Below are 12,849 nucleotides of genomic sequence, written 5' to 3' on the forward strand. Positions count from 1 at the left end.
AATCTATTTTAGCATTCTAAAACTCTTTTTATTTTGATTTTGATTTTGTATTTTTATGTCATTGGTTTTTCATAATTTAAAGCCCCAATCCTTTTCAGAAGAGGTTTCCAGAACGGTTAAAGCTTTTTACGGAAACAGCGCTAGCAATACTAACCTGATGAAACCCACGCGCATTAGCATTTTACGGTACAACATTCTATGGCGCTTGTCTTCACAGTTTAGTCAACCGCCCAGCCGAATCCCCGTGTGACACGTACACTTTGTTCATGCATGGCCTTGAGTTGTTTCCGGTTTCGAAGGGACTCTTTATCTGCAATGGCTTTTTGTCGTGTACCACTGAATCTTTCAAAAACAAAAAAAAAACAAAAAAAACACCAACCAACTTTTGGCTGGTGATGCCTGATCTTTCTCGATTCTGCCGGAGTGAAACTGCACCAATTATTAAATCTTCGCTTGCTTTGGCCACTGATGCAGCTCGTTAAATGTGATGGCGTTGTCACTGAAGTAGCCCTGCCAGGCAATACGTTTTGATGCGCGTAATACTCAGTCTCCACAGGCAAATCAACAATCAGTGTCAAAAGCTTGGATATCTCAGCCGACTAGCAACCCCCCGCGGGTTAGGGGGAGTCCCATATTGGTTGGGACTAGAAAGAATTTACCCGATGCTAACCAGCATGTCGTAAGAGGCGACTAACGGTTCTGTTTCTTCTCTTCTTTTGTCTTATTTCTGCCTTACCAGTCCTTTCACCTATATTTCCTTCCAAGAAAACTCTCCCTACTATTCCCTGCAGTTTTCCAATTCTTTTCTTGTTGTCTTATTTCTACCTGACTGGATCCATCACCTTTATTTCACTTACCAAAAGTCTTCTTTTCCACATCCTTATTTCTCTGCACCCCGCATGTCGTATGAGGCGACTAACGGATTCTGTTTCTCCTTTAACCCTTGTTAAGTGGTTCTTGTATAGAATATAGTCAATGTTTGTAAAGATTTTAGTCAAGCAGTATGTAAGAAATGTTTAGTCCTTTGTACTGGAAACTTGCATTCTCCCAGTAAGGTCATATATTGTACTACGTTGCAAGCCCCTGGAGCAATTTTTTGATTAGTGCTTTTGTGAACAAGAAACACTTAACAAGTGGCTCTATCCCATCTCCCCCCTTTCCCCTATCCCATCTCCCCCCTTTCCCTCGTCGCGATATAACCTTCGTGGTTGAAAACGACGTTAAACACCAAATAAAGAAAGAAAGAAAGAAAGCCGACTAGCATCTGCCATCTCAACCACGGGGTAGTTGCGCGGTTTTCGGTAGCCTACTTCCACTTACCCAGGTGAAACGAGCTGCGTCTTACACCCTCTGATCAACACGCCACCATCTCGCTTGACCTACATCCGGGCTCCTACTATCACACTTTGAAAACTTTGCATGTTACTGTCTTTGTCTTGATGATAAACATTTTCTTTCGCTTTTCAACATTTTTGTCGTACCAGCAGTCAGTTTTTATTTTAGATGTCAAAACTGCTAAAATGCAACTGGTTCCGGGATACAAAATAACATCGTGAAAAAAATGCTCGTTCTTCAGGGAGAGCAAACACAAACGAAAGGATGTGTGTACTTTATGTAAAAGCCCGGGGATGTATGTAGTTAGCAACTGATGGTTTACAGGACCAGGATGATTCCTTTAAAGGGACAGCACGGCTTACAACAGAATTGACTCAATGTTTCATCTTTTGTCGCAAAAATAGGTTCTGTGATTGTAACTGATCGGTCGAATACCCAATTCAAATTCCCCAACAAACAACCTTAACGGAAAATTGATGAGGGAAACATGAGCTTGAAAATTGACACTTTTTTGGATGGAACAAAGGTTTTAAAAATAAATGATCAGCAGAAAGACAGCTGTGAAGGGGAAGTGGTAGAAGGAGAAGTTTTGTCAGCTCTAAAGCCTATGAATAATGGTTCTGCGCCTGGAATTGATGGATTAACAGTTGAGTTTTATAAGTTTTTTTGGAGGAGCCTAAAAAGGTATATACTTGCGTCTTTTAACTCGGCTTTTAAGAATGGAACTCTATCTAATTCACAGTGTAAAGCGGCAATTACACTGATTCACAAAGGAAAGGATTTGTCAAGAAATGATTTAAAGAATTGGAGACCTATTTCACTGACCAATACAGAGTATAAGTTATTAGCGAAATGTTTAGCTCTTCGGCTCTCTGGTGTTGTTGGGAATGTTGTGAGTGAGGATCAAGTTGGGTATATAAAAGGTAGACGTGTCTGAACCTTTTTGCGATTAGTTGATGATGTTTTAGAACATGCAGATTTACATAATAAGCCTGGATTGATGGTGTCAATTGACTTTTTTCATGCATTTGATTGCATCTCCAAAGAGTTTATGTTGAAGATGTTTGAACAATTTGGTTTTGGAACTGATTTTGTGAAATGGGTTGATGTTTTGATGAAAAACGCAAAAAGTTGTGTAAATTATTGTGGTTGGTTATCTGAATTTTTTAATATTGATTCCGGAATAAGGCAAGGGTGTCCTTTTTCCGCACTAGCCTTCGTATTAGCAGTTGAATTGTTAGCAATCAAAATTCGAGAGGCCAAAAATATAAAGGGTATGTCATTATGGAACAACGTAGATATGAATACAGTTTTGAAAGTATTGTTGTATGCTGATGATGTTACATTGTTTCTGCAAGATGAACATGACATGTTCCAAGCCCTGGCTTTGATTGGTAAATTTTCGGAAATATCAGGTTTGAACATAAATCACCAAAAATCCAAACTAATGTGGTTTGGGTCGCGGAAGAATTGTAGGAATGAGTGTTGCGGTTTTGCATGTACAGACAAAATAAAAATTCTATGTGTATATTTCTGTAATTATATGCGTGCGTCAAAAGTGAAAGAGAATAGGAAGGTTTCCGCCAGTTATCTCTCTTTGAGGTTTTGGGTGCTTACAGAGTACCGTGCCCCTTGCGGGGGCATTAAACATGGCGACAAGTGATGCGACAGAAGAAATTTGTGCTACAAACTTTGCTACTGTTACGTACCTAGATTAAAAAAAGTATCTTCAAGAAAGAGGAATTACGATAACTGGATACACGAAGAACAGCTTGATCCAGTTGACAAAGTGTGCGGAACAACTGCAAGTGCCCACCGACCCCAAGAACCAGAACGTGTGTGTGCAAGGTGAGGTGCGGGGCAAGTTGAAGGCGATCGGTTTTCCCGTTGAGGATCTTTTCTCATTGACTTTTGCAAATAATTTTGTTCATGCGCCAAAGATTGGACTTTTTGACATCTTCGGCTTTCTCATTCAGCAATGTTTATTCACCATTTTCTCTGCTGGTTCATGTGGTTTCACGCGCAGACCGAAGTTGCACTGAGGTCACAAAGCAGGGTCAAGCTGATAGGTTCGGGACGACCACTTGATCCACAGTCTACACAGGATTTATTTTGTATTCGGCTTCAGAATCGGGTGCAAAGTGACTCGAATAGATCTCTGTGTGTACTTCAAGTCAACTTTTCATTCTCCATACACACAGTGCACTCTGTCAGTCACCTGAAGAACACATGATTTCGTGCAGTCCCACTACTAAAAGGGACGAAGTATGCCCCCAGAAAATGTCCCGCCAAAAGGGGAATAACCGGAATTGAGGTCACAAGCAGGGTCAAGGGGAAGGTCGGTTGTCGGACAGGAGACTATTGGGAAGAGAGAGTGAATGTTGCAAAAAGGCTCATCTGCGTGTGGGAGAAAAGGAATTTGAGCATTATTGGTAAAGTCTGTGTATTCAAAACGTTTATTCTGCCACATTTTGTCTATATAATGCAGGCGCTGATTGTACCAGACGACGTTCTAACTGAAATTAATAGGTTAATGTTTCGCTTCGTGTGGCGCAAAAAAGACTGCAACAGAAAAGCATTTGAAAAGGTGAAAAGAACTGTTTTATGTAACAAAGTAAAGCAAGGTGGATTAAATATGATTGATTTGCGTCAGATGCAGTGTTCCTTTTTGTTAAACTGGGTTGTGAACCTAACTCTGTCTAATGAAGACCAGAAATGGTCATGGCTCCCAAAAGCACTGTTTTACCGTTTTGGGAGTCGCTTTGAGTGTTTTTTTGCGAACATTAATAGCAAACCATTTAAAGGATTGGACAGTATTAAATCGGAATTTTGGTCCGCTGTGTTGAAGGCATGGCTTGATAACAATCAAGTCGATAATAATGGTAATTCTGTTTCGGGTTTGTTGTGGAACAACAAAGATATAATTTGTCAAGGAAACCCACTTATTTTTGCGGATTGGATTAAAAGTGGTATAATGTATGTGAGCGATGTGTGTGAGAATGGACGTTTTGCTTCCTATGAAGAAGTGTGTGAAAGAACTGGCTACACTGCAAATAGATTGCTTGAGTACAATGTTGTTCGAACAGCTGTACATCTCCTTTCAAGAAATGTCGATATAAACGATGTAAATTGTTCAGTCTGTGACATTCCGACCTTTTGTGGAAAAAAAGTTAAATCAGTAAAAGAAATTCGAAAGATTCTGGTAGGAAAACAATACAGCCCACCCTGTTCAGACGGATTTTGGAGAAGAAAATTAGGATTTGAAATTGACGAAAAGAATTGGAACTTAGCAGCCACTGTCACTAGTGAAGTTCGATTACGTGTACTGCATTGGAGAATATTGCAAAACATTTATCCAACTAATATTTTATTGTGTAAAATGAAAGTGAAGGCTAATAAAAACTGTACATATTGTAAGGATGAACCTGATGTATTGGAGCATTTTTTCTTTCAATGCCCAACAGTGCTCAGGTTTTGGAAATATATATAGATGTACATTTTAGTAAACATTGGCGAAAGAATTAGGTTGAATGTTACAGATGTGCTTTTTGGTATAAAAAGTAACAGCAAAAATATGAAGAAGATTAATCACATTATTTTAATCACAAAGATGTGCGTAAGCATTTAAAAAAAAAAAACGATTCACGATTAACACTGGAAATTATTTTTGGAAATCATGTTGTTTTGAGAATTCGTTAGTCTGAAGTTTTATTAATTAAAAACAAATTATTGTTTATTTTCTTTGATATAAGGTAAAGACAGCCATACATTATGATGCGAATATTGTTTTTAAAAAGATCAATATATGATGACATATGATCATTTTCATGCTACACATGTTGACACGTATATTTTTTTCACGAATGACTATTTTTTGTCCTTTTGTATAATGTAAAAGTTTTTTCTGAACCGCATGTAAATGAGAGAGTATGTGTGCAAACAGAAACTACAGTTACCATGTTTGTTATCTTGTGTTTTATTAATTGAATAAAAAAAAAATTTTTTTAATTTAAAAAAAAATCGTTTATATGATTCTTGGAACTGATGTCATCATATTCAACATTCTGTATCATAAAGTCTGTCCGATTGATTTCTCAGATTTTTTCACTCTGAAAATATATGGGCAAAATATTAGCGAAATGTCCATCGGTGTCCGATATCTTTCATAGACTTCAAACATGTCAATGAAGTAATAAAACTGTGGGCTAAATAACGAACAGAAAAATGTCCTGCCAGTAGGGCAAGATCCATTTTCATGTGATTCTGTCTGAAAATACAAATTGTAATAGTGTTCTAATATTCACAATCAATACACCCAAAAACAACAAAAACGGGCATGTAAAAAGATTAGACTATGCAGAATCTGAAACGCTCATAAAGCAAACATCAATACATTTTTACTTGCCGGCGTTTTTTGTATTGCTTTTTTTCTCTCGAAACTTTAAAGTGTTTGTGCGACTAAAACCAGGTTTTTTTAGCGCGCTCTCAAAAGTACTCAAAGCAATACAACAACAAAAATAGTCATAAGCGACTCACCTACGTTTCAGACAGGCGAGCAAATGTGTGAGTGTTGAAGACTGGTCAGTGTCAGCGATCAAAGCCCCGTGACCCTCCTGTGTAACCCTCCTGTCCGCACAGCTCTGTAGTAGCAACTTGTAGTTTTAATTGTAGAACGTGGAGAGGACGAAGAGATTGATGTGCCAGGTTCTGGAAAAAGGTTGAATCAATCTGCCGCTACAGTAGGCAAGAGCTCAAGTGGTACGTTACTGTGGGGCCTAACTCACTCACTGACTGCGGAGTTGCGTGCGTCCTGCTTTTATTAGGAGAAGAGAGAAGGGGGGGGGGGAGAAATTGTGTGAGAGAGAGAAATTGTGTGTGAGAGAGAGAGAGAGAGAGAGAGAGAGAGAGAGAGAGAGAGAGAGAGAGAGAGAGAGAAAGAGAGAAAGAGACAGAGAAACAGAGACAGAGAAACAGAGACAGACATGCAGCCAGGCAGAGAAAGAAGGAGAGAGAGAGAGAGAGAGACAGAGAGAGAGACAGAGAGAGAGAGAGAGACGGAGACAGGGACAGAGAAACAGAGAGAGATAGAGAGACAGAGAGAGAGATAGAGAGAGAGAGACAGAGACAGACAAACAGAGAGAGAGAGACAGAGACAGAGAGAGAGACAGAGACAGACAGACAGACATGCAGCCAGGCAGAGAAAAAGAGAGAGGGAGAGAGAGAGAGAGAGAGAGAGAGAGAGAGAGAGAGAGAGAGAGAGAGAGAACGAGAGAGAGAGAGAGAGAGAGAGAGAGAGAGAGAGAGAGAGAGAGGGAGAGAGAGAGAGAGAGAGAGAGAGAGAGAGAGAGAGAGAGAGAGAGAGAGAGAGAGAGAGAAATTGACGGCAGAGACCCCTTTCTGATATTTATTTGAGCTATTTTAGTCACGACACACATTTTTTTGTAAACTCTTTTGTTAAATTAAAGGAAAATAAAGATACCCTATCCCTCCTAAAATAAATAAAAAAGAAAAGAAAAATAAGGATTGAGAAGCTGTTGTTAAGTTCAAAGAGTGGAGATTAAAACTCATGCCTCTCCCCTCCGCCCTACCCTCATTGAAAAACAAATTAAAAACAACCACAAACATAACACTAACACACCCACGTAACCAAGCTTGAAAGTGTTAGATCAGCATGCAGGCATTGATAGGATTTTAGGTTAGGCCAAAAAAAAAATTGTCTGTTTTGGGTAACCCGACCGACCCTATCGATTTGGCGCCGACCCAAAAACTTTTTTTTGATTTCAAAAAAAAGAAAGAAAAAAAAAGAGGTAAAAATGCTAAAAAGAGACATTTGGCGTTTCATTAGGAACGAAAGTGAGCGTCGCGCGCCATACTGGAAGTAACCAAGCATTAAGATTAGCCTCCCTTGTCATCACAGAAGTGAAAAAAATGACTACGCATCGCGAAATCAGTGCGGCGAGTGCCAAAGCCGGCACCTGTTATGCAATTGTTTTTCAAAAGTGTGACCATCTTGAACAAACGAAATTAATAAGTAGATACCCAACATCAACAACACTTCACTACATCTACGAAGACATTCATTCCGACCTTCTTAAGGGTTACGAGGTTCAGTGTTTGGGATCGGAATCTCTTTCTGGTGAGAACGGCTTTGAACTGGACTGGGGCCTTTCGCTTGGCGAGTTAAAATCCTTCAATATCAAGTCACTTCACTTCAAGTGCAGCCAAATTGTCGATGCTGATGTGGAAGCGACCGAAATGCCATCAGTTTCACAACCGGCAAACGCTTTTCAAGTGCTGATGGGCTCTGCAAAAGCACGATCGCTACCCAAACCGAAAGCAGAAAGGTCAGTGAGTTTTCCAATTTTATTTTTAACTTTCACTTTCTCACATTAAACGTAGAATTTGTATTAATTAGACATTATGACTGAAAGACATAGACATTATTTATTCATTCAAACAAACATGCACAGATGACAAGGCTACCAATTTTAATAGAAACCAAGCATTTTTTGTTTTGTTTTGTTGTTGTTGTTGTAAACATCGAGTTGCTTCCTTTCAGTGCAGAAAATAAAGGAACACTCACCTACACCAACAAAAAGGGACAAATCAACCACAAAAATGTATAACAGTCATCATTTCATCCCCATGAAAAAATAATATACAGCACTGTTCCACCACACTGTACAAGTACATTAAAGTAACATGTTTTAAAAAAATGCCACAACAATTAACTGACAACTTTCCATACACTCTGCAACAAGGTCCAATTTGTAGAGTACTCTCTCTCTCTCTCTCTCTCTCTCTCTCTCTCTCTCTCTCTCTCTCTCTCTCTCTCTCTCGTTTTAAATAGATTCTTTTTGAATTTGAATTGCAGCTGTGGGAAGACCTCTGGACTGAATCGGAAGGACGAGCTGTATGATGATGTCCTGAACTACCTGGCAGCAAAGGGAGCAGATTTTCCACAAGTTACAGCTGACCAAGAAGGAGCTTATTTTACACAGGTACTCCAACTTTGTTTCAAACAGTGTCAGTGTTGTTTTGTTCTTGGGTTTCTTGTGTATGTGTGTGTGTGTTTGTGTGTCTGTTTGTGTGTGTCTGTGTCTCTGAGTGCTTTTTTCAATGACATTTGACGTAATTTTGATGCTATTGGATGCAGTTAAAATTGAACATTCTCTCTCTCTCTCTCTCTCTCTCTCTCTCTCTCTCTCTCTCTCTCTCTCTCTCTCTCTCTCATACACAAATCAACAGATGCCAAAAATCCGAAAGTCTTGCAAACAATGGGCGTTGTGTCCTTATTCTTCATCCTCAAACAATTTTTTTATCTGTTTTGACAGGTTCTGACCAACGCCCTGTGGTATGCCACCTCTCACCATCTCACCATCAACGACAGAGCCAACAAAGTTCACGGCGTGCTTCCTATTCCTGAAGAGTTTGAGCAGTTTGCTGGCTACAATGAGATTAAAGTGAATTTGAACATACACTGTAGAATCTCTCTTTCTCTCTCTCTCTTTCTCTCCCTTTCTCTCTGTTTTATTTATACGTTAGTTTTGAAACATGTATTCATCAAATATAAGAAGTGAATGTTCAGCCAACATAGCATTTACACACACACACACACAAAAAACAAACAAAAAAACACATAAAAAACCCTACCTACCTACCGACCCTACTTTTTTTGGTCATGTTACCCTAAACAGACAATTTTTTTTTTTGCCTTAGGGAAAGGTGAACTTAAGGGCGGGTGGGGGTAGGGGGTCGTTCTTGGGAGGGGGGGGGTTGTTGCGGGGGTGGCGATGGAAGAGTTTCTGTGTGCTTGGGTTCTCAAGGGTTACGTCAAACGAGCCACCGAACGTTGCGTTACTGCGAGACCCATTACGTTCCACTGACTTCATTCACTTTTAAAAAACAATTACTAACCCATTCACCTAACTTAGCTTAATAAGCCATGGCCTTCATTGACATCATTTCATTTACGCACCACTTTGCCCGTATATCTTTCACTCTTCAGATTTATTTCAAATACGGATTATAAAAACACTTTACAGGTCACGGCGAACTTTGGTATTCATTACTTTACGTTGACAGCTTTCAGTAAGCACGTAGGCCTACTACAAGCACACATCCAGTTTTTATCATTCGCTCGTAAACTCGAATGGCTTTCAAAAGAATGTTCTTTGTTTCTTTGTTCGTAAAGCCTAACCGTGGAGTCCTATGACATCCCACTGAATTCATTCAACTCATGTTAATAACGCCACGCTGCCATTTGCAGTTTCAGCAATATTTAAACTTAGATTATGGACACATTAGCAAGGCCACGGTGCTCCACGGTATTCATATCTTTATGTTTGGTTCACAACTTCCCGTGAATGCACGTTTTGATTATTCACGCGTAAACTTGAATAACATCGAAAGTAGGACAAATCTATTCTAGCATTCTAAAACTCTTTTTATTTTGATTTTGATTTTGTATTTTTATGTCATTGGTTTTTCATAATTTAAAGCCGAATTCCTTTTCAGAAGAGGTTTCCAGAACGGTTAAAGCTTTTTACGGAAACAGCGCTAGCAATACTAACCTGATGAAACCCACGCGCATTAGCATTTTACGGTACAACATTCTATGGCGCTTGTCTTCACAGTTTAGTCAACCGCCCAGCCGAATCCCCGTGTGACACGTACACTTTGTTCATGCATGGCCTTGAGTTGTTTCCGGTTTCGAAGGGACTCTTTATCTGCAATGGCTTTTTGTCGTGTACCACTGAATCTTTAAAAAAAAAAAAAAATAAATAAAAAAATAAAAATTTTGGCTGGTGATGCCTGATCTTTCTCGATTCTGCCGGAGTGAAACTGCACCAGTTATTAAATCTTCGCTTGCTTTGGCCACTGATGCAGCTCGTTAAATGTGATGGCGTTGTCATTGAAGTAGCCCTGCCAGGCAATACGTTTTGATGCGCGTAATACTCGGTCTCCACAGGCAAATCAACAATCAGTGTCAAAAGCTTGGATATCTCAGCCGACTAGCATCTGCTGGATGGAACAAAGGTTTTAAAAATAAATGATCAGCAGAAAGACAGTTGTGAAGGGGAAGTGGTAGAAGGAGAAGTTTTGTCAGCTCTAAAGCGTATGAATAATGGTTCTGCGCCTGGAATTGATGGATTAACAGTTAAGTTTTAAAAGTTTTTTTGGAGGAGCCTAAAAAGGTATATACTTGCGTCTTTTAACTCTGCTTTTAAGAATGGAACTCTATCTAATTCACAGTGTAAAGCGGCAATTACACTGATTCATAAAGGAAAGGATTTGTCAAGAAATGATTGAAGGAATTGGAGACCTATTTCACTGACCAATACAGATTATAAGTTATTTGCGAAATGTTTAGCTCTTCGGCTCTCTGGTGTTGTTGGGAATGTTGTGAGTGAGGATCAAGTTGGGTATATAAAAGGTAGACGTATCTGAACCTTATTGCGATTAGTTGATGATGTTTCAGAACATGCAGATTTACATAATAAGCCTGGATTGATGGTGTCAATTGACTTTTTTCATGCATTTGATTGCATCTCCAAAGAGTTTATGTTGAAGATGTTTGAACAATTTGGTTTTGGAACTGATTTTGTGAAATGGGTTGATGTTTTGATGAAAAACGCAAAAAGTTGTGTAAATTATTGTGGTTGGTTATCTGAATTTTTTAATATTGATTCCGGAATAAGGCAAGGGTGTCCTTTTTCCGCACTAGCCTTCGTATTAGCAGTTGAATTGTTAGCAATCAAAATTCGAGAGGCCAAAAATATAAAGGGTATGTCATTATGGAACAACGGAGATATGAATACAGTTTTGAAAGTATTGTTGTATTCTGATGATGTTACATTGTTTTTGCAAGATGAACATGACATGTTCCAAGCCCTGGCTTTGATTGGTAAATTTTCGAAAATATCAGGTTTCACCAAATATCACCAAAAATCCAAACTAATGTGGTTTGGGTCGCGGAAGAATTGTAGGAATGAGTGTTGCGGTTTTGCATGTACAGACAAAATGAAAATTCTATGTGTATATTTCTGTAATTATATGCGTGCGTCAAAAGTGAAAGAGAATTGGGAAGAGAGAGTGAATGTTGCAAAAAGGCTCATCTGCGTGTGGGAGAAAAGGAATTTGAGCATTATTGGTAAAGTCTGTGTATTCAAAACGTTTATTCTGCCACATTTTGTCTATATAATGCAGGCGCTGATTGTACCAGACGACGTTCCAACTGAAATTAATAGGTTAATGTTTCGCTTCGTGTGGCGCAAAAAAGACTGCAACAGAAAAGCATTTGAAAAGGTGAAAAGAACTGTTTTATGTAACAAAGTAAAGCAAGGTGGATTAAATATGATTGATTTGCGTCAGATGCAGTGTTCCTTTTTGCTAAGCTGGGTTGTGAACCTAACTCTGTCTAATGAAGACCAGAAATGGTCATGGCTCCCAAAAGCACTGTTTTACCGTTTTGGGAGTCGATTTGAGTGTTTTTTTGCGAACATTAATAGCAAACCATTTAAAGGATTGGACAATATTAAATCGGAATTTTGGTCCGCTGTGTTGAAGGCATGGCTTGATAACAATCAAGTCGATAATAATGGTAATTCTGTTTCGGGTTTGTTGTGGAACAACAAAGATATAATTTGTCAAGGAAACCCACTTATTTTTGCGGATTGGATTAAAAGTGGTATAATGTATGTGAGCGATGTGTGTGAGAATGGACGTTTTGCTTCCTATGAAGAAGTGTGTGAAAGAACTGGCTACACTGCAAATAGATTGCTTGAGTACAATGTTGTTCGAACAGCTGTACATCTCCTTTCAAGAAATGTCGATATAAACGATGTAAATTGTTCAGTCTGTGACATTCCGACCTTTTGTGGAAAAAAAGTTAAATCAGTAAAAGAAATTCGAAAGATTCTGGTAGGAAAACAATACAGCCCACCCTGTTCAGACGGATTTTGGAGAAGAAAATTAGGATTTGAAATTGACGAAAAGAATTGGAACTTAGCAGCCACTGTCACTAGTGAAGTTCGATTACGTGAACTGCATTGGAAAATATTGCAAAACATTTATCCAACTAATATTTTATTGTGTAAAATGAAAGTGAAGGCGAATAAAAACTGTACATATTGTAAGGATGAACCTGATGTATTGCATTGGAGCATTTTTTCTTTCAATGCCCAACAGTGCTCAGGTTTTGGAAATATATTGAAATGTACATTTTAGTAAACATTGGCGAAAGAATTAGGTTGAATGTTACAGATGTGCTTTTTGGTATAAAAAGTAACAGCAAAAATATGAAGAAGATTAATCACATTATTTTAATCACAAAAATGTGCGTGAGCATTAAAAAAAAAAAAAAACGATTCACGATTAACACTGGAAATTATTTTTGGAAATCATGTTGTTTTGAGATTTCGTTAGTCTGAAGTTTTATTAATTAAAAACAAATTATTGTTTATTTTCTTTGATATAAGGTAAAGACAGCCATACATTATGATGCGAATATTG

General features: G+C 38.6%; 2 protein-coding genes and 1 long non-coding RNA gene across 5 annotated transcripts in view; 1 reads left to right on the forward strand and 2 right to left on the reverse strand.

Moving 5' to 3' along the window:
• LOC138945829 (hemocyte protein-glutamine gamma-glutamyltransferase-like) overlaps positions 1-6,010 on the reverse strand; it is a 163,287-nt gene extending 157,277 nt beyond the window's left edge. For all 3 annotated transcript variants that reach the window (XM_070317357.1, XM_070317368.1, XM_070317342.1), the window contains exon 1: positions 5,872-6,010. The gene's annotated coding sequence lies outside the window, so the exon portion shown is untranslated. The remainder of the gene's footprint in view (positions 1-5,871) is intronic.
• LOC138945823 (hemocyte protein-glutamine gamma-glutamyltransferase-like) overlaps positions 1-6,016 on the reverse strand; it is a 38,043-nt gene extending 32,027 nt beyond the window's left edge. The window contains exon 1 of the mRNA XM_070317331.1: positions 5,876-6,016. The gene's annotated coding sequence lies outside the window, so the exon portion shown is untranslated. The remainder of the gene's footprint in view (positions 1-5,875) is intronic.
• A 1,236-nt stretch (positions 6,017-7,252) lies between these two features.
• On the forward strand, positions 7,253-9,032 carry LOC138945884 (uncharacterized). Its single transcript, XR_011449130.1, has 3 exons — positions 7,253-7,679; positions 8,210-8,336; positions 8,670-9,032. It is a non-coding gene; the product is annotated as an uncharacterized lncRNA (long non-coding RNA).
• Positions 9,033-12,849: the final 3,817 nt, after the last annotated feature.

This window comes from Littorina saxatilis, linkage group LG1, assembly GCF_037325665.1.
Source record: "Littorina saxatilis isolate snail1 linkage group LG1, US_GU_Lsax_2.0, whole genome shotgun sequence".
NCBI lineage: Eukaryota > Metazoa > Mollusca > Gastropoda > Littorinimorpha > Littorinidae > Littorina > Littorina saxatilis.